Consider the following 19,820-nt stretch of genomic DNA (forward strand, 5'->3'; position numbering starts at 1 on the left):
TTGTTGTTGTGGTCTTCAGTCCTGAGACTGGTTTGATGCAGCTCTCCATGCTACTCTATCCTGTGCAAGCTTCTTCATCTCCCAGTACCTACTGCAACCTACATCCTTCTGAATCTGCTTAGTGTATTGATCTCTTGGTCTCCCTCTACGATTTTTACCCTCCACGCTGCCCTCCAATGCTAAATTTGTGATCCCTTGATGCCTCAAAACATGTCCTACCAACCGATCCCTTCTTCTAGTCAAGTTGTGCCACAAACTTCTCTTCTCCCCAATCTTATTCAATACCTCCTCATTAGTTACGTGATCTACCCACCTTATCTTCAGCATTCTTCTGTAGCACCACATTTCGAAAGCTTCCATTCTCCTCTTGTCCAAACTGGTTATCGTCCATGTTTCACTTCCATACATGGCTACACTCCATACAAATACTTTCAGAAACGACTTCCTGACACTTAAATCTATACTCGATGTTAACAAATTTCTCTTCTTCAGAAACGATTTCCTTGCCATTGCCAGTCTACATTTTATATCCTCTCTACTTCGACCATCATCAGTTATTTTACTCCCTAAATAGCAAAACTCCTTTACTACTTTAAGTGTCTCATTTCCTAATCTAATCCCCTCAGCATCACCCGATTTAATTTGACTACATTCCATTATCCTCGTTTTGCTTTTGTTGATGTTCATCTTATATCCTCCTTTCAAGACACTGTCCATTCCGTTCAACTGCTCTTCCAAGTTCTTTGCTGTCTCTGACAGAATTACAATGTCATCGGCGAACCTCAAAGTTTTTACTTCTTCTCCATGAATTTTAATACCTACTCCGAATTTTTCTTTTGTTTCCTTTACTGCTTGCTCAATATACAGATTGAATAACATCGGGGAGAGGCTACAACCCTGTCTCACTCCTTTCCCAACCACTGCTTCCCTTTCATGCCCCTCGACTCTTATAACTGCCATCTGGTTTCTGTACAAATTGTAAATAGCCTTTCGCTCCCTGTATTTTACCCCTGCCACCTTCAGAATTTGAAAGAGAGTATACCAGTTAACGTTGTCAAAAGTTTTCTTTAAGTCTACAAATGCTAGAAACGTAGGTTTGCCTTTTCTTAATCTTTCTTCTAAGATAAGTCGTAAGGTTAGTATTGCCTCACATGTTCCAACATTTCTACGGAATCCAAACTGATCTTCCCCGAGGTCCGCTTCTACCAGTTTTTCCATTCGTCTGTAAAGAATTCGCGTTAGTATTTTGCAGCTGTGACTTATTAAACTGATAGTTCGGTAATTTTCACATCTGTCAACACCTGCTTTCTTTGGGATTGGAATTATTATATTCTTCTTGAAGTCTGTGGGTATTTCGCCTGTCTCATACATCTTGCTCACCAGATGGTAGAGTTTTGTCATGACTGGCTCTCCCAAGGCCATCAGTAGTTCTAATGGAATGTTGTCTACTCCCGGGGCCTTGTTTCGACTCAGGTCTTTCAGTGCTCTGTCAAACTCTTCACGCAGTATCTTATCTCCCATTTCATCTTCATCTACATCCTCTTCCATTTCCATAATACTGTCCTCAAGTACATCGCCCTTGTATAAACTCTCTATATACTCCTTCCACCTTTCTGCCTTCCCTTCTTTGCTTAGAACTGGGTTGCCATCTGAGCTCTTAATATTCATACAAGTGGTTCTCTTCTCTCCAAAGGTTTCCTGTAGGCAGTATCTATCTTACCCCTAGTGAGACAAGCCTCTACATCCTTACATTTGTCCTCTAGCCATCCCTGCTTAGCCATTTTGCACTTCCTGTCGATCTCATTTTTGAGACGTTTGTATTCCCTTTTGCCTGCTTCGTTTACTGCATTTTTATATTTTCTCCTTTCGTCAATTAAGTTCAATATTTCTCCTGTTACCCAAGGAGTTCAACTAGCCCTCGTATGTTTACCTACTTGATCCTCTGCTGCCTTCACTACTTCATCCCTCAGAGCTACCCATTCTTCTTCTACTGTATTTCTTTCCCCCATTCCTGTCAATTGCTCCCTTATGCTCTCCCTGAAACTCTCTACAACCTCTGCTTCTTTCAGTTTATCCAGGTCCCATCTCCTTAAATTCCCACCTTTTTGCAGTTTCTGCAGTTCATAACCAATAGATTGTGGTCAGAATCCACATCTGCCCCTGGAAATGTCTTACAATTTAAAACCTGGTTCCTAAATCTCTGTCTTACCATTATATAATCTATCTGATACCTATTAGTATCTCCAGCATTCTTCCAGGTATACAACCTTCTTTTATGATTCTTGATCCAAGTGTTAGCTATGATTAAGTTATGCTCTGTGCAAAATTCTACAAGGCGGCTTCCTCTTTCATTTCTTCCCCCCAATCCATATTCACCTACTATGTTTCCTTCTCTCCCTTTTCCTACTGACGAATTCCAGTCACCCATGACTATTAAATTTTCGTCTCCCTTCACTACCTGAATAATTTCTTTTATCTCATCATACATTTCATCAATTTCTTCGTCATCTGCAGAGCTAGTTGGCACATAAACTTGTACTACTGTAGTAGGCATGGGCTTTGTGTCTATCTTGGCCACAATAATGCGTTCACTATGCTGTTTGTAGTAGCTAACCCGCACTCCTATTTTTTTATTCATTATTAAACCTACTCCTGCATTACCCCTATTAAGTTTCACAAAAGAGAAAACTATCAAAATGGTCTACAGTGACCCTCAATTATCTTTAATTACCTATCTAACTTGTCGTAAATTACAGTGGCTGATGTGACTTCTCAGTAACTATATAACAGAAAAATCATCGCGTTTCAGATTTTCACTTCAAGTGAGCTTTAATTGACGATCGACACTAGTATTACGCAAAAACTGGGTGTAACAGATGAGACTTCTGCATTTCTGAGTGAAGCTTTATGCGTTGTTATGCGGCATCGCGTGCGTTCATTACCTTGTCGGTGTTCGTCAGGGGGCGGCGGGCAGCACAGCTCCGCTCACCTCACCGTCTCGGAAGCAACTCTCTCCTAACTTCTCCTTACTACAATTTACCGAAGTTGGTTTAAAAAAAACTATCTGGCTGTGTTTTCATCTGACCAATCAGGGTCTCAATGTTAACCTCAAGCTCCACCTACAAAAATTCTGTCTATCCAATGAGAAACGTTATACTTTTCGTGGTGGGGCAATGTTTTTAAAGTTTGCAACGTAACAGAGACGCGAAAAAGTCTCACGCTAAAACTTGCAGCTGGTGTGGTCCTTTTAGTGTTATCGTAAGATCTATACTGTTCTTCTGGAGGGCTCTAGCTTTTAACATGGGCTGGGGGGTGGTCCTGACGTAACAGAGACGCGAAAACTTGCAGCTGGGGTGGTCCTAGTGGTTAGCTGGCGACGTGGGTGTCCAGTCCGTCCCTTATCGTAGGGTCTTCTAGCTTAACACAGTTCTGCTCTCGGCTTCTGTTCTCGTTTCTCCCCTCGGAACTGCGTCTGTCTCACGGTGGGAAGGTATGACACGCATTTAGGCATTCTTGTGTTAGTCTGTGGTATTCCATTTGCTCACTCGTTACTCGTATTACTTTGGTTAATTTAATGTCACGATTTATTCGGAGCTATGTGACATACTACTGGATTTGCTTATCATGTCAGGGTTTTCATGGAAGGTGTTGGATTTGCCTGACACCTTACATATTACCACCCTTCGAACTTAATTTTTGCACTGAATTTAGGCAATGATTGAATCGTTGTCTAAGTCAGACAAAAATTATTCCTTTATCTAAATTTTGTTGCCTACTGTTCAGCCATGTTATTCTGGTTCTATGCTAGTTTGTATTACTAATTTATATTTTTATATTCTTCCACATTATTCTCAAAAATGACAAGAGAAGAATATTTTTATGCTATTATTAATTTTTAATTATTTTCTTTCTTTAAGTGTGAAGTTTGTTTTTTAAGAAGTTTGCTATCGAAAGTGAGGAGTGTTTCACATCGATTTTCTTAGAAATATATTTTTTTTATAAATGTAGTTATTTTCTAAATATCATGTACAAGTAAAATGTTTCGGTTTGTAGACACTGATTTCAACATTGTTACACTAACAAATAAGAATTATTTCCAAGAATTGCTTTGACAAAGAAATATACATACACAAGTATTGAGATATTATCCTAACAAATGGTACAAATGTTAAAAAAAAGGGAAAACATCCAACAAGCAAATTTTTTATTCTTTGTTTTTATAAGGAGAAAATAAGTAAAATATAGTTATTCTTTTATTTTTTATGAGGAGAAAATAAGTGGCATATAGTTTTAGTGTTTATTTTGCCTTACTTTTGTTCTTTATATACTGTCCATTTCAGAACTAATGACTTACTTTTATCAATAGTCTATTTTTTACTTAAGTCCATAGTCAATGACTGTTATTTTGTAGTTTATTAACTGTCTGGTGTGCTTAACTTATTTAGTTTTTCACACGTTTCTTTTGCACAATTCCTACATCACATAATTTGATTTCACACATTCACACAATCCTATGAAAGTTTAAGCATGAGGTTGGCGAATGTTTTTGCACGAAGGTGATGGACTTGAGCGAGATGGATATGGGCAAGTATTTGATGTACAGCTTCGTTCGTCGTTCTTCGTTGGCTTTGCAAGTGTGTGTTGCTGTTGTGGAGGTCCCATAATGGAATGGAGCTGTGAGTGCAGAATCTCGTGGTTTACTGGCTTTGTATGCGTGAAAGTCATCGTTATGTGTCGCTGAAAGCGGTCGTTTTTCGTTGTAATACTTCGCAGACGACTAGTTTACAATAGGATAGGGATTTGGGAAGGTATATCGTCTATTCTTCACCCATCTTCTTTCTTGGTCTCAATCTTGCGAATCTTCAACTTCTGTTTTTCCTGCTTTTTCTCTGCTTCTTACTTGCTTCTTGGTTCTTCTCTGGGCAGGATATGGAAATATTTATTGATGACTAGTCGCTTTGAGGTTCTCCTCTTAGTAACAGTTTGATAAATTGTTTGGGCGTGTCATTTTTACTTTGTGGAAGTTTTCTTCAGTTTCGTGCATCAGCATGCTGTTTAATAGCAGTATTGTGACTTTTACACATATTTTTTTGCCAGTGGTGGCTTGCACAAGCCGGGCCGTTTTTTGCTCGCTCCGCTGAGTAGGGGCGTCCCGGGGTTTACGAGCGGTGAAAGTCGGGTGTTTGCTTGTCAGTCCCTGCACCGGTCCCTTCAGCAGTAGATTTACAATTGTCCTTTGTTGGTCTCTGTCCTTTCCCTTCTCTCGATACTTCTGCCTAGTAGGAATCGTGTCTTGCTAATTACGTCCTTTTCTTTCTTGATACTTCTCACATTCCAACTTGTGGGTAGTTGCATCTGGTCTTTGTTGGAGTTTTTACAATGGTTCTAACAAAAAGTTTTACTTATAATCATCTAACATATGTCTAGTACCTACATTGTTTTACGCCTTCTTAAAAAGCTTTACAAATTTCGGCGCCCTTTCCACGTTACAATTCTAAGATATTTTGAGTCTTAACTTCTACAAAAATCCTCAAATTGGTTTTTTTATTTTTTTGTGTAGTGTCGTGGTGTATAGCATTTTAGTATTTCATGCTGTTAGACTATCTACGCTTTATCCCTTCACTTTAATCTATGGTACTATTAGTGTTATTTTTGTTTTTGTTTTTATTGAAACTACTTTCTTTTTCCCACCTTCCTCTCTCTTCATTCTTCTTTCACCTGACGATCTTATCTGCAACATAAACTTGAAATATTTTGCTAATTGTTTACTTGAACTTCTTGCAATTTTTCGTCGATTTCTTTATGGACTTCTAACAAGAGTTGAGGCGATTCCCCCTTTTGTGCAAACCATTCTAATTCTTCATCCTCTCTGTCTTGCATCATTCTTAATTGTTTGTTTATAACTGGTATTTTTTTTAATTTTAGCTTTTGCTCAAAGAGAAGTGTGACATTGCCGAATGTTATGCTACCTTTCCCCATATCTATTATCGCCCGTCTCTCATTTAAAAAATCTGCACCTATAATCAAATCTACATTTAGTTTAGGTATAATCACGAAGTTGGCTTCGATCTTTTGACCTTGACACGAAATAGTTAACCTTGTTTGTCTCGTAACTTCTGCAGCATTGTTTCCAATAGGACCTCTTACTTTAATCTTACGTGTTTTCAGAACTGGCAATTCCTCATTGGCATTACACTGCATGAATAAATTTTCTAAGATCGCAGTCAGTTCACTTCCACTATCAATTACAATATTGACTGGGATATGCTTTACCATAGCCTTCACAATTGGTTGAATTTGAAAGGGTTGGTTCTGTTCTTCTTCTTCTTGCATCAACGAATCCTCCACTCAATCATACATGAGTCTTTTTAGGAATTTCCCTTGTGAATTCGAACTTTCTGTAGGATAAGCTTCGACTGCTACTTCTCTCTCTTTTATTTCCTCTTCTCTATTTCTTCCTTCATTTACGCTTTCTTCAACATCCTCTACTTTTTCCTCATCCTCGTCTATCTTCTCCTTCTTCATCGCTACTTCCACATAATCGCATCTAAATGCTCTAATTATCGCTTCATATCTTCCTTCATTATATACGTTGGGTTGTGTGCCCACTCGTAACTTATTTTCAACTTCTGTCGACTGCGCATTATCCTCATTGAATTCGCTTTCCCTGGTTTCCATCTCAAATAGCTCTGCAATACTCATTACTTCGTCCTTTCCTCCTACATTCATTGTGCATGCCTCTGGTAATTCATCTTCCTCGTCAGTATAATCCCAATTAATTTCGTCCCAACACGATATTGTTATTTTCTTGTCTTCGTTTTCATCTGGTCCCTGCGGATTTGTTTCTTCCTTCTTCTCTTCTCGTGATAAGATTTTTACTTCTCTGTTCAAGGTGCTGCAATTGTCCTGGGTCGGTGCGTCATTCTCTTTGGCATGGGCGCTTAGCTGTCAATTCGAACGTTTATCGAGGTTTGGTGGTCTTACCTCCACCTCTTCTATCTGTATTCTCTTTTCTTGTTCAGCTTGTTGATATTGGTTTCTTTGTTGATAATTTGTCGGTCTATTGGTTCTCCAGTACCCGTTCCGGTTGTCGTTATTCCCTCTGTAATAGTTGTTGCCGTTCCTGGGTGAATTATAGTTATTGCCATATTCTCTTCTAAATCCATAACCGATTCTTTGTTGAAATCTATTGTCGTTTCTTGGTGGGAAGTTATCACATGGTTCGTAATTATTGTTTCTTCGTACTGTGTCTTGTGGATTCCACAGCTTTTTGCTTTCGTTTTCACGTGCGCTTCGTCTTTTTCTTGCGTCATCTTCCAAAAATATGAACTCTAGTTCCCTTAGAATACCTTTAAATGCTTCGACGTCATTGCCTCCGCGACCTACCAATGATTGCTGGTATTTCAATGGTAGCTTCATCGCGCATAATTTAATCAACTCTCCGTCACTGTATGGTACATCTAAGCATTGATTTTTCTTTGCCATTAATTCGAAAAATTTCACGGGACTCTTCTCTCCCGAATTTTCAAAATACGGGTTCTGTAATAATTCGTACTTCACTCTGTTCTATGCTTCGCTGGACCAATATCGTGAGAGAAACTTCCCTCTGAAATCTTCGTACGATCGGCATGTCGCTGCAACATTCTGCCTGGTTTCTGCGACTGTTCCTGACATGTGTGCACATATAAAGTCTAATTTGCGTGCTAGCGTCCAGTGTTCTGGTAATCCTACTCGGAATTGATCAATAAAAATTCGTGGATGTAATGAGTTTCCTTCTCGAAAGTGTTGAAATTTTCTGACTGTGAGGAAATGATCGTTGTCGTACTTCGTCATAGTTCCATATGAAATTCGCGATTCTTCGCCACTTTTGTTTCCGATCATTTCTCCCGTCGTTCTTTCCGGTTGTGGTAGATCCATTGGATATTTTCCACTGTAACTTTCGCCTACCCTTGCGTAGTATCGTTGGAGTGGTACGCAATAATTTTCTTCCATCGGTTGTGAACGTGTAGCAGAATGCATTGCACTGTACTTTTCGCGACCTGGCTTTCCATTGTCACGTATTGGTTGGGTATCTTGTCTGGCTAACCTTGCTGCTTCATTGTACGATCCAAACTGTCTTGAAACATACATTTGTGGTTCCCCATGTGTTTGTGATGACGTTTGTTCATCAAGAATTTCGAAACGTGTTTGTTGCGGTGCAGGCTGTCTGATTTCACGTATGTTACTTTCCGCCTGTGATTGGAATCGCAAATGCGTAGTATCTTCGTTAATTGCTTGTTTTTCCGGTGCTGTTACAGATACGGATGTGGTTGCAGACTCTGTGCTTGTTCGATCCTGTTCAGTACGCTCTTCAATGGTTTGCAACAACTCTGTTCGCAATTTCTGAAATTGTCGCTTCGTTTGCGCTTCTATTTTGGCTATGCGGTTATCATATCTTTTCAGCGCTGCTTTTGTGATCCGTTTGTGTAACACACTGTTTTCAACAATTTCAAGCGCTGTACCTGCTGCTTGTATAGTAATTTCGTTTATCTGTTTCTCTAGTTTCTTGACTTCTCCCTGGGTGTTGTTACGTAATGTTTTGATCTCGTCCTGAATGTCATTACGCAATGTTTGTACGTCCGCTTGTACCTTGTCAATGTCTGTTCTCAATTGATTGTGACCTGTTATTAAGTTTCCTACCACTTCCCGAGATTCTTTTGCCTCGTCTTCAATATGACTTAGGTGTAACTGAATTTTTTTGTTTTGTTCTTTAATCTCACGCATTTGTCTCGTGATTTCTGCAATTTGATTCGTCGTTTCTGCATTCTGAACTTTAATTTGGTTCGCAATTTCTTTATTTTGTCTTGTCATGGTTTCCGTCATTAATTGTAATAATTCTGCCAGATTGGTGGGTCCTATTGCGTTTTCTTCCGACGTCCTACGCTCTGTGTTTTCGCCAAAGTGTTGGTTTTCAACCGATTGCATTGAACTGTGCGGTGACACGTTTCTGCCGCATTCCTTGTACTCTGTCGTGAGGGAGCTCTGATTACTTGTACTATGGGTTCTACGCATTCAAGACGCAAGTTAGAATCCTCATCGACTGTCTCTCTACTTTCCTGCTCCTCTGTCGTATGCTAACCTACGTTTTCTATGCCTTGACGTACATTATCCTCGTTATGGTGCGTTATATGTCCTATTTCTCACGATACTGCATCGTCTGTTGTACTGTCCTCTATTCTCTGTCCATTTTCATGCTGGGTCTCTACCTCAATTCGGTCAAGGTCTCGATCTGCCATTGCTAATCTTTCCGAATCCCTTATTTTCTATTTTAAAAGCAATTCACGCGCCCTACTTCGCGTCAACATGCGCTCATACGATCTCACGCGTTTCATAAACTTTTTGTTCACACGACTTGACACTCCATTCACTTACTTGTTGGGTCAGAACCAACTTGACAACGATGTATCCGCCACCTCTGCACTTGCATTGAGGAGAGAACTTAATTCTAACAATATTAAAATTCATAACATAATTATGCTACTGTCTCTGCCAGAATTTCTCACTTTTATTGAATACTTTCTTACTATCTATCGCTGCAGCTACTGTTTTCGACTATTTATAACGTTCAAAAAAATTTTTTATTACGCAAATTTTTCAACAGGATATTTTTCTGACCTAGTTACGCATGTAGTCGACTTCAAGCATGGTATTTTACCATGCTGGCAGGGTCGCCATTTTCTACCATTCTGCGTGGTGTCTGTTTGTTCTATATCGTGTCTCCCTACCACTTTCGACGCTCTGAGCATGTTTTTTTAGGGAATTGACTAGTTTGAACCTGGAACCTGTTGCTGGTAAGGAGAAGTCAGACCACAGATGACATGTAGAATTCAGAAGAGTTCAGTGAGACTAGCGATGATATAACCAAATACTTAATGATTTCAACGTCAGCTCCACTGCACTCCCTGCAAAAGAATCTTAATACTAACTAAATTTAGTGGAAGGGGTTCAAGGCTTTCCTATTTTTAGTTAGCTGGTGAAATAACGTCGAAAAAGCAGTTAAGTTTACCATTGGAAATTTTATTCTACTCACAAAACATTGTTTATAAATTGCACTATTGATAAAAGGAAATGTTTTAATACAGGATGGTAAAAACCAACTGTGTTCAACAAAAATGTGAACGAATATTCCCTGAATGGGTTTCCAAGTTCTACAATGGATCGAAGGATGACCTATGTCATATCACATCTATAATCTAGGTTTAAATTAAGTTTCACAAAAGAGAAAACTATCAAAATGGTCTACAGTGACCCTCAATTATCTTTAATTACTTATCTAACTTGTCGTAAATTACAGTGGCTGATGTGGCTTCTCAATAACTATATAACAGAAAAATCATCGCATTTCAGATTTTTACTTCAAGTGGCAAATGTGAACACCATGAGCTTTAATTGACGATCGACACTAGTATTACGCAAAAAGGGGGTGTAACAGATGAGAGTTCTGAGTGAAGCTTTATGCGCTGTTATGCGGCATCGCGTGCGTTCATTACCTTGTCGGTGTTCGTCAGGGGGTGGCGGGCAGCACAGCTCCGCTCACCTCACCGTCTCGGAAGCAACTCTCTCCTAACTTCTCCTTACTACAATTTACCGAAGTTGGTTAAAAAAAAAACTATCTGGCTGTGTTTTCATCTGACCAATCAGGGTCTCAATGTTAACCTTAAGCTCCGCCTACAAAAATTCTGTCTATCCAATGAGAAACGTTATACTTTTCGTGGTGGGGCAATGTTTTTAAAGTTTGCAACGTAACAGAGACGCGAAAAAGTCTCACGCTAAAACTTGCAGCTGGTGTGGTCCTTTTAGTGTTATCGTAAGATCTATACTGTTCTTCTGGAGGGCTCTAGCTTTTAACATGGGCTGGGGGGTGGTCCTGACGTAACAGAGACGCGAAAACTTGCAGCTGGGGTGGTCCTAGTGGTTAGCTGGCGACGTGGGTGTCCAGTCCGTCCCTTATCGTAGGGCCTTCTAGCTTAACACAGTTCTGCTCTCGGCTTCTGTTCTCGTTTCTCCCCTCGGAACTGCGTCTGTCTCACGGTGGGAAGGTATGACACGCATTTAGGCATTCTTGTGTTAGTCTGTGGTATTCCATTTGCTCACTCGTTACTCGTATTACTTTGGTTAATTTAATGTCACGATTTATTCGGAGCTATGTGACATACTACTGGATTTGCTTATCATGTCAGGGTTTTCATGGAAGGTGTTGGATTTGCCTGACACCTTACAAAATGTACAAATGAAATGTTATAATTACTTTACTACAGACATTTTAGTTATTTGTAGCTTAAATTCCTTTTTGTAGTCCCTAAATGTTGGAGTACCACTTTTTCTCTCAGCAGTTCACTCATAGTGAAAGGTAAAGAGGCATAAATCAAGAGTTGTACCACTCTTCGTATAAACGTTTTGGTGTAATTGAATACCTGAGAAGGAATACACTGTCTTTTAATCTCCATAATTCCAATATATTTGTAAAACATGAACATTAAGTGATACAGTAAATGTGAGTCAGCACTCATTACTAACAACGCACTTTTCTCTCACAAACTGAGTTGAAATAATTGCATTATTGTTGTTCATTACTAGGATGTTACCTACGGAGTCTGTCTAATAGTTAGCAGACGTTCATCTACGGATTATAAATAAATTGTTGTTTATAAACGTCGAAATTTCTTAAAGCGTAATTTTCGTGTTGCTGGCATAGGCTTTTACAATGGATAGAGACCGGATTATATGCATTTGCATGTTACCCCTTTTCAACGGGTATTGCATACTTTAACTAAGAACTAGTGACGATGCATATTTTCTCATGTTCACATTATTTTAAAAGTTTAAACGGGCGGGTTCGATCTAGTTTTGATGTCTCACAGATTGACCGCGACCTAGAACTGCGTGTAGCCGCTTACCGAGAGGCCACTGCCTACCGAAATCATTACAGAAGAGGAACAGGAAACAGGCAATGCTCCTGCGCCCTCGGCCTCGCTTAATCCCCTCCACTGTCATACAGCACATGTCGGCAACTATTAAATTGAAGTACGCAGGATTTTAGTCGCACGTCCATTGTTTCAGTTCAGCTTCCTATTTACTTGTACACGGTTGAGCGTGTTTACAACGTGTAGTGTGTAATGTGCTGCGCGCCATGTCGCCCGAAAAAAGAAACGTCATTTCGTGGTTAACTGACCGTCCTGGTACATTTACATATGAAGGAATTGTTTTATATTGTCGAGTTTTCGAGAAAAACTTTTCGTGCAAAAATAGTTTCGAATAGACCAGCATGTCAACACAAGTATTCATATCGCAGGAATGCAGAAGAAAGGTCCACGACAAGTTCTGACATCAGCAAGTCGTAGCAACTGGGATTTGTCCAAAGATAACCTAAAAAGTCGCTTTAACATGGATCTATGTGACGCATTCATTGCAGGCGATATTCCTCTTCACAAACTTACAAACCCTATCCTCAAAGGCTTCCTGCGCAAATATTGCTTAAATCAAAATATACCAGATGGATCAACATTGCTTAAAAATTACATACCGACAATTTACGTAAATGTTCTGGAAGAAATACGCAATGAACTCAAGGATAGCATTACCTGGATTTCAATTGACGAAACTACAGACACTTGTGGCGGTTACATTGCAAATTTAGTTGTTGTTGCTTTAAAAGAAGAGCATTCTCACTCCTATTTAGTGGCCAGCAAAGAACCTGGAGAAATAAATCATTCTACGATCGCCAGATTTGTGAATGAGGGTACTAGAAAAACATTTCCACAATCTTCTGCAGATGAATGGGTGTTGGTGTTTATTTCAGATGCTGCTCCCTATATGATCAAAGCAGAAAAAGCCCTCGGAGTATTTTATCCCAATTTGATTCATGTGACGTGCTTGGCTGAAGAAGTGCGTTCCACGTTTGTGAATGTGAATAAACTGATTTCATCCACAAAGAAATTGTTTATAAAGGCTCCTGCTCGCATCAATACCTGCAAAGAAAAACTGCCAAATTTGCCTTTACCTCCCGAACCAGTGGTAACTTGTTGGGGTACGAGGGTGGAAGATGTGTTGTTTTACAATGAACATTTCGAGTCCATTGAGGGGGGGAGGGGGCGGTAGCAAACGAGGCTTTGGCAGTTTGCCAGTGCAAGGAAGCTTTTAATGATTCCGGTATTAAAAAAGTCATTGCTGTGATTAGCACTCATTTTTCTCATATACCTGCAAGTATTACAAAGCTTGAAACTCAAGGGTTGGCGTTGAATGAACCTACTCAGTTAATGAGTAAAACTATTCTAGTAAACTCCTCATTGCCAGAGGTATTCCCAAGGAAACTTAAAGAAAAGAGTCAAAACGTTTTAAACAATAACCCAGGCTTTGAACGCTTGGGCCAAATTGATGGTTTTACTAATGGGACGGGTGATCGTTTACCAGAAACAATAAGTGCCAACATAGCACTCAGATTTAGATACTGCCCAGTTCATCATTTTCATCGTCATAGACTCGCAGGTCGCCGATGTGGCGTCATCTAAAAAGGACTTGCAATAGGGCGGCCAAACTCTCCTGAATGGGGCTTCCCGGACAACAACGCCATACGATCATTTCATTTTTTTTTAGCTCAGTTGATGTAGAATGGTCCTTTTCTGCTTATAAAAATGTTTTGAGTGATCGAAGGCACAATCTTACTACCGAACGTTTCGAACAGTACTTGATGGTTTAGGTTTACAATAGTAGAAAAATGTGAAATAAATTGTAAATTATGCTTTGGTCTAATAGTATTAATTAAAAGTTAATGCTGTTCAAAAAATCATGATTGTATGTTGTTTTTTAAATAAAATATTAGGAGTTTTTGAGCCTGCCTCTCTGCATGCGATATATCTCGAAGTTGGTCCTGTACAAATCGATTGTTTCGCTGCGACTCACACGCATCGCGTCCGCTTGTTACCGACAACAATAGCAAAGAAGGAACAATTCTTGAAACACCGTATGCGTCCCCATTTTGTAAATTTTTAGAAAATAATCCCAGAAACGCTGCCTCTCTAACCTCTACCATAAAGTATTCAGAAAATGATATCAGCGTTCTAAATGTACCGATTTTTCGCGTTGCCAGCGCTCTTCCTCGTAATTGATATGCTCAGGTTCGACTTTGAGATATAATGCACGCAGTACTACCAATTTTTTTTATTATTTGATCTTGCATATTTCGACAGTTTTCACCCATTTCTAAGCATTTTTCATGCATATTTTAAGGTTTTTATGATGCTTATAATCCGGTCTCTATTGGAGCATGTCTGTTTTCTCGAGTTCACGTTATCTTTCTTTGCTAAAGGGTCGACATGTCCAGGTACAGATCCCTGAGCCGAACTTGCAGTTGTCAGTTGGTTGAAGAAAGCGTGGTGCCCCGGAGGGATGCACGGATGTAGTGTCATCATGTCCCTTCTTTTCGCCTCGGTGACAGGTCGGGCAGCGTTGTTGAGAGGGAGGAGTTGAACGCTAGACAAGTGAGGACGGCCACAAGCACGGAGCACGATGTGAAGTTATAATATCCAAAGTTTTGAAAGGGATTCCTGCATCAAGAAATTCTTTGCATAAAACGAGATGTCGGCGGTCTTTCTGGAAACAAAGCCATCAAACGTGAAGCCAATTGAACTTTTCATTTTGCGTGTTATGCTTTCGAAATATCACACTTTTCTTTAGATCCTTTGTTGAGGCAAAATCATTAAGAGCCATTCTACAAACGGTAAAGGGTTGTTTTCTCCTTGCCTATTGAATGACATTACACCAATCATCCGGAGTGAAAATTTCAGCGGTTCTTGATCTTGTCTCGATAATTCCGAAATTCCGATGGTTTGGCAGAGAGGAGTGTCCCGATAACATAAACCTATGGTCAACCGTATGGATCTCAAGTCTTGAGTTCTTTACAGTCTCTATCCAAATCACTGCAAGTTTAGAGTTCCAATTTTGACGAGTTGCTGCGTCACTGTATGCCATTACGTGATGCGCATCATGAGCAAGATGTACATAAAGTCCGTTTTGAGGTCATGAATGTCGCAATTTTATACATGAAATTTTCTCGAATAATAAGCTTTTAACAATGAAAACTTACGAAAATGTAGTGCTTTCTGAAGATCAAAAGTTATGGGTTCGATATTCACATTCTCTTTACTGAGTTTGGTGTCCTCAGCCAAACACAGCCGTGCTATTTCTACTGTTCTCCAATGTTCATTTTGTTTTCGTAGTAATGCTGATTTCAGTGGTTCTTCTGCAGTCAAAATTCTCAGCTTTAACTCTTTCAGGGGCAGTGGCTATTACCAGGCATTATCTCTTTCAAGGGCGGTGGTTATGAATGTTAACCACCCATTTTACGACACCTGGTGACCGAATGGGGGGCATCAGTTGTCACTGCGAGCCACACAGTTAGTTCAGGGAGTTCTCCCTAGATGGCGCGGCATTGGATATCACGCATTATGCTTTCCTATTGTTGGTACATTTGTTTGTTGCCTTGCAACAGTTTTGTGCCATTTAGTTGGTGTACGTTTTGAAGAACAAAATGGCTCTGAGCACTATGCGACTTAACTTCTGAGGTCATCAGGCGCCTAGAACTTAGAACTAATTAAACCTAACTAACCTAAGGACATCACACACACCCATGCCCGAGGCAGGATACGAACCTGCGACCGTAGCGGTCACGCGGTTCCAGACTGAAGCGCCTTTAACCGCACGGCCACACCGGCCGGCTTTTGAATAACAAATTTGGCACATATATACTACTTTCATTTCCAAGTAAGTATTTTCATATGTAAATTTAGTTCATGCTAATGGCCTTCAGTGCAATAGTTATGTGAAACAATTTTATTTATTTCATATTTTTGTTACTTTAATCTAGGTTAGCGCTGCTAACCACCGCGCAGTATGGCTAGGAGGTGTCTTACTGATGATGAAATACGAAAACTACTTTTCGAGGACCTTCCATCAGACTCAGATAGTGAAATAAGTTTGTTTGAAGACTCTGACATTGATCCTACATATGAACCTGACTGTAATAATAATGTGTTATCGTGTTCTGAAGACTGTACCAATGAAGCAGATGATAATTTACCAGAAAGTAATCATCACTTGTGCGATAACAAACAACCTTGCATGGCTAAAATTCCATCAAGTGATGATTCTGCAGCCTCTGAATCACTTTCTCTGTCCATGCCTAGAAGTTCGAGATCACCACTGGCTAAAGCAACAACATCTGTGACAGTTAGTTCTTCACAAATACAGCCAAACATCCCAAATTATTCTGGTACCTCTGGTGGATGTGGAAGTGTACCCATTGTTGAGCATGATCCTCCACAATGGAGCCAAAGTTTCAGAGTTGAAGCACTGCCTGATTTTGTGAAAAAAATTGGCCCTACAGCTATTTTTACAGAGATGTCAAATCCATCACAACATAAAATATTTTGTGAATTTTTTACAGATGAAATGGTAAAACATATTACAGTTCACACCAATTTGTACGCCACACAAAAAGGAAAGCCTTTCATCGCAACCACTGAAGATGAGATAAGGGTTTTCTTAGGCATCAATTTATTTATGAGTGTCAAAAAATCACCAAGTTATAGAGATTATTGGTCTTCATCTCCAGATTTAAATGAGCCACATATATGTGACTTGATGACTGTAAAACGATTCAGTTTTCTCCTCAGTCATATCCATTCAAATGACAACTCGATGATGCCTAAAAGAGGACAGGCCGATTTTGACAAGCTTTTTAAAATAAGGCCTCTTGTTGAAACATTGAATAAAAGGTTTCCAGAATGCTATCAGTCTCATCAAAAAGTAGCAATTGATGAGTCAGTGGTGAAATTTAAAGGCAGAAGCTCAATGAAGCAATACATGAGGGACATGCCTTTGAAAAGAGGCTATAAAATATGGATGCTGTGTGACGAATCTGCATATAATTTGAAGTTCCAAATTTATACCGGAAGATTAGCTACAGAGAAGTCTGAACTGGAACTGGGGGCACAGGTAGTAACAGATTTATGTGACGATCTTTATGGCAAAAATCATATTGTTTTCATGGATAATTTCCTCATATCTTATAATCTTTTTGTCCTCCTAAAAGCGCAGTAAATATTTAAAGTTGGAACTGTGAACCCTACACGTAAATTCCTCCCAAAACTGAAGGAAGATAGAAAGTTGAAACGAGGGGACTTTGACAGCAAAGTCAGCAATCATGGTGTAGCATTTTACAAGTGGATGGACAAACGAGCTGTGAATTTGATATTTACTATGCATGATCATATTGACACCACAAGTGTAAATAGGAAAGAAAAAGATGGATCAACTACTGTAGTGGCATGTCCCTGTGTATTGAGTGACTATAACAGCAGCATGAATTTTGTTGTTGACCATTTTGATCGTCTAAAAGGAGACTATGGTTGCGATTGCAAAAGTAAAAAATGGTGGCATACGCTTATTTTCCACTTTATTGTTATGTGTGTAGTGAATGCGTTTATCATACACAATGAAACTGAAATGGAATAATTCACAAATAAAGACTTCCGAAGGAAAGCGTATGAAGGACTTTTTTTTTTTGTTTATTTGGCCTTTGAATGTGTACTCAATTTAGCCATCGGCAACACATAGTGACAATGTACACATAATTGAATAAACAAATACAGAAATGCATATTTACAAGAATAAAAAGATAACTGTTGCAGTTTTGTACATAATGTTTTAAAAATTTGATTGAATTGAATTGGCTTACAATTCACACCAATTCTGAAATATCTTCATCAGCAAGACATATTTATAATTTACGTACACCATTAAAACCTACAGATTGTAACCAGTACTCTTGATGAAGTTAACTATCACTTTATATAGACGAACGTCTTTAGTACACAAAAGAGAGGAAGCTGATTGAGGAAGATGGTAGCCCATACTCAGCAATGTCTTCAGAAAGACCAATCGTTCACGGTCAAATTTGGGGCACATAAATAAGATGTGGTTGACATCAGCTTCCGACTCAGGATCATACTCACATGCTGGTGAACTGTAAACGTTGATCCGATGTAGATGTTGTGGGAAAGAGGCATGATTGAAGCGGAGTCTTATGATGGTAGAAATCGTGGATCGGTCCAGATGTGTCCTCATGAACCACGGCTGTGAAGGAATCCGAGGTTGTAGCACTGCATAATAAGCGCCTTTTGTCTGTTGAGAAACGTTCCACATTTCCTGTCATTGTTGTCTTGCGTGATCCTTGACTTCACGTCCTTGACTTCAAGGAAGGTGCAGATCCAGGACGGTGCCTAAGGTTGCCGCTTGTTTGGCTAATGCATCAACTTCATCATTATAGAGGATACCAGAGTGGGAAGGTACCCACAACAAATGGATCGTCCGGCCCGTGCGTGTGCTGCGAATATATTCAGATATCACATCCAAGATATAACTGTTGGTTGTTTTGTTCCATCTACTGTACTGAATGTTTTTAAGAACGCTTTGCGAGTCAGATACTATCAATATCTTGGGGAAGGAAGTGCTAGAGACAAACTTAAGTGCTTCCAAAACTGCCACTGTCTCCGCCGTAAAAATAGAAGTGCTCGTAGGCAGTTTGAAGGTTTTGCGGATCTGGATCTGAGGGCAGAAAAAAGCGCATCCTGTACACTCTTCTTGCGGAATTTTGGAGCCATCGGTATGTACACAGAGAAAACCCGGCCATTGTGCTTGAACGAGACGATTGAAGCCAACGTTGACATTAGTAGTGTCCAGCCAGGTCGTACTTAAATAATGGACAGGGATCTGGGAGCAGAGCGTTTGAAGATCATATTCAAAAACAGGTAGATGCGCTGAACGCCGTATAGAATGTATGACAGGTGACCAAGTGTCAAAGCTGGCACAAACGGCTGGCACTTTATTCCTTCTGTGGGATGCAATCCACAGTCGATAAATGCACTCTCTACTTTGATAGACGGAACTGTCCATAATGGCCATGCCTTGAATGTAGAATTTGTCCGATAACATTTGGCGCCTAATGCTCAATGTCATCTCCCCTGCTTCTATTAAGAGGGCGTTGGTGGGCGTCGATCGCATGGCTCCAAGACAGGTACGAATGGCTCTATATTGAAGAGTATCTAATTTGGAGAGATGAATCTTTGACGCAGTGTGGTAGAATTGACAGCCATAGTCTAATCGAGATCGAATTATCCCTCGGTACATGGTGAGTAAAACACTCTGGTGCGCTCCCCACCAGACCCGAGTGAGTGATATGATTACATTCAAACCTTCTTCACACTTGGTAACGGTGGATCGGATGTGGAGCGCCCAGCTTAACCGAGAGTCAAAAATCATCCCCAGAAATCGAACGTGAGATTTTATTTGGAAGGTGTGCTTGCCACAGGTAATGTGATCTTCAGAGCTGTCGTCGACTTGGAAAAGGGAACGACTGCTGATTTCTCAGCTGAGATCTCCAGCCCATTGATAGAGAGCCACTCATCGATGTGTGCGATGGTTGTGGTTAATCCCGTTTTGGCCTGAAGATATGAAACAGCAGTAGAATAAACACATACACTCCTGGAAATGGAAAAAAGAACACATTGACACCGGTGTGTCAGACCCACCATACTTGCTCCGGACACTGCGAGAGGGCTGTACAAGCAATGATCACACGCACGGCACAGCGGACACACCAGGAACCGCGGTGTTGGCCGTCGAATGGCGCTAGCTGCGCAGCATTTGTGCACCGCCGCCGTCAGTGTCAGCCAGTTTGCCGTGGCATACGGAGCTCCATCGCAGTCTTTAACACTGGTAGCATG

Source organism: Schistocerca nitens, chromosome 2 (assembly GCF_023898315.1).
Source record: "Schistocerca nitens isolate TAMUIC-IGC-003100 chromosome 2, iqSchNite1.1, whole genome shotgun sequence".
In the NCBI taxonomy this organism is placed as follows: Eukaryota; Metazoa; Arthropoda; class Insecta; order Orthoptera; family Acrididae; genus Schistocerca; species Schistocerca nitens.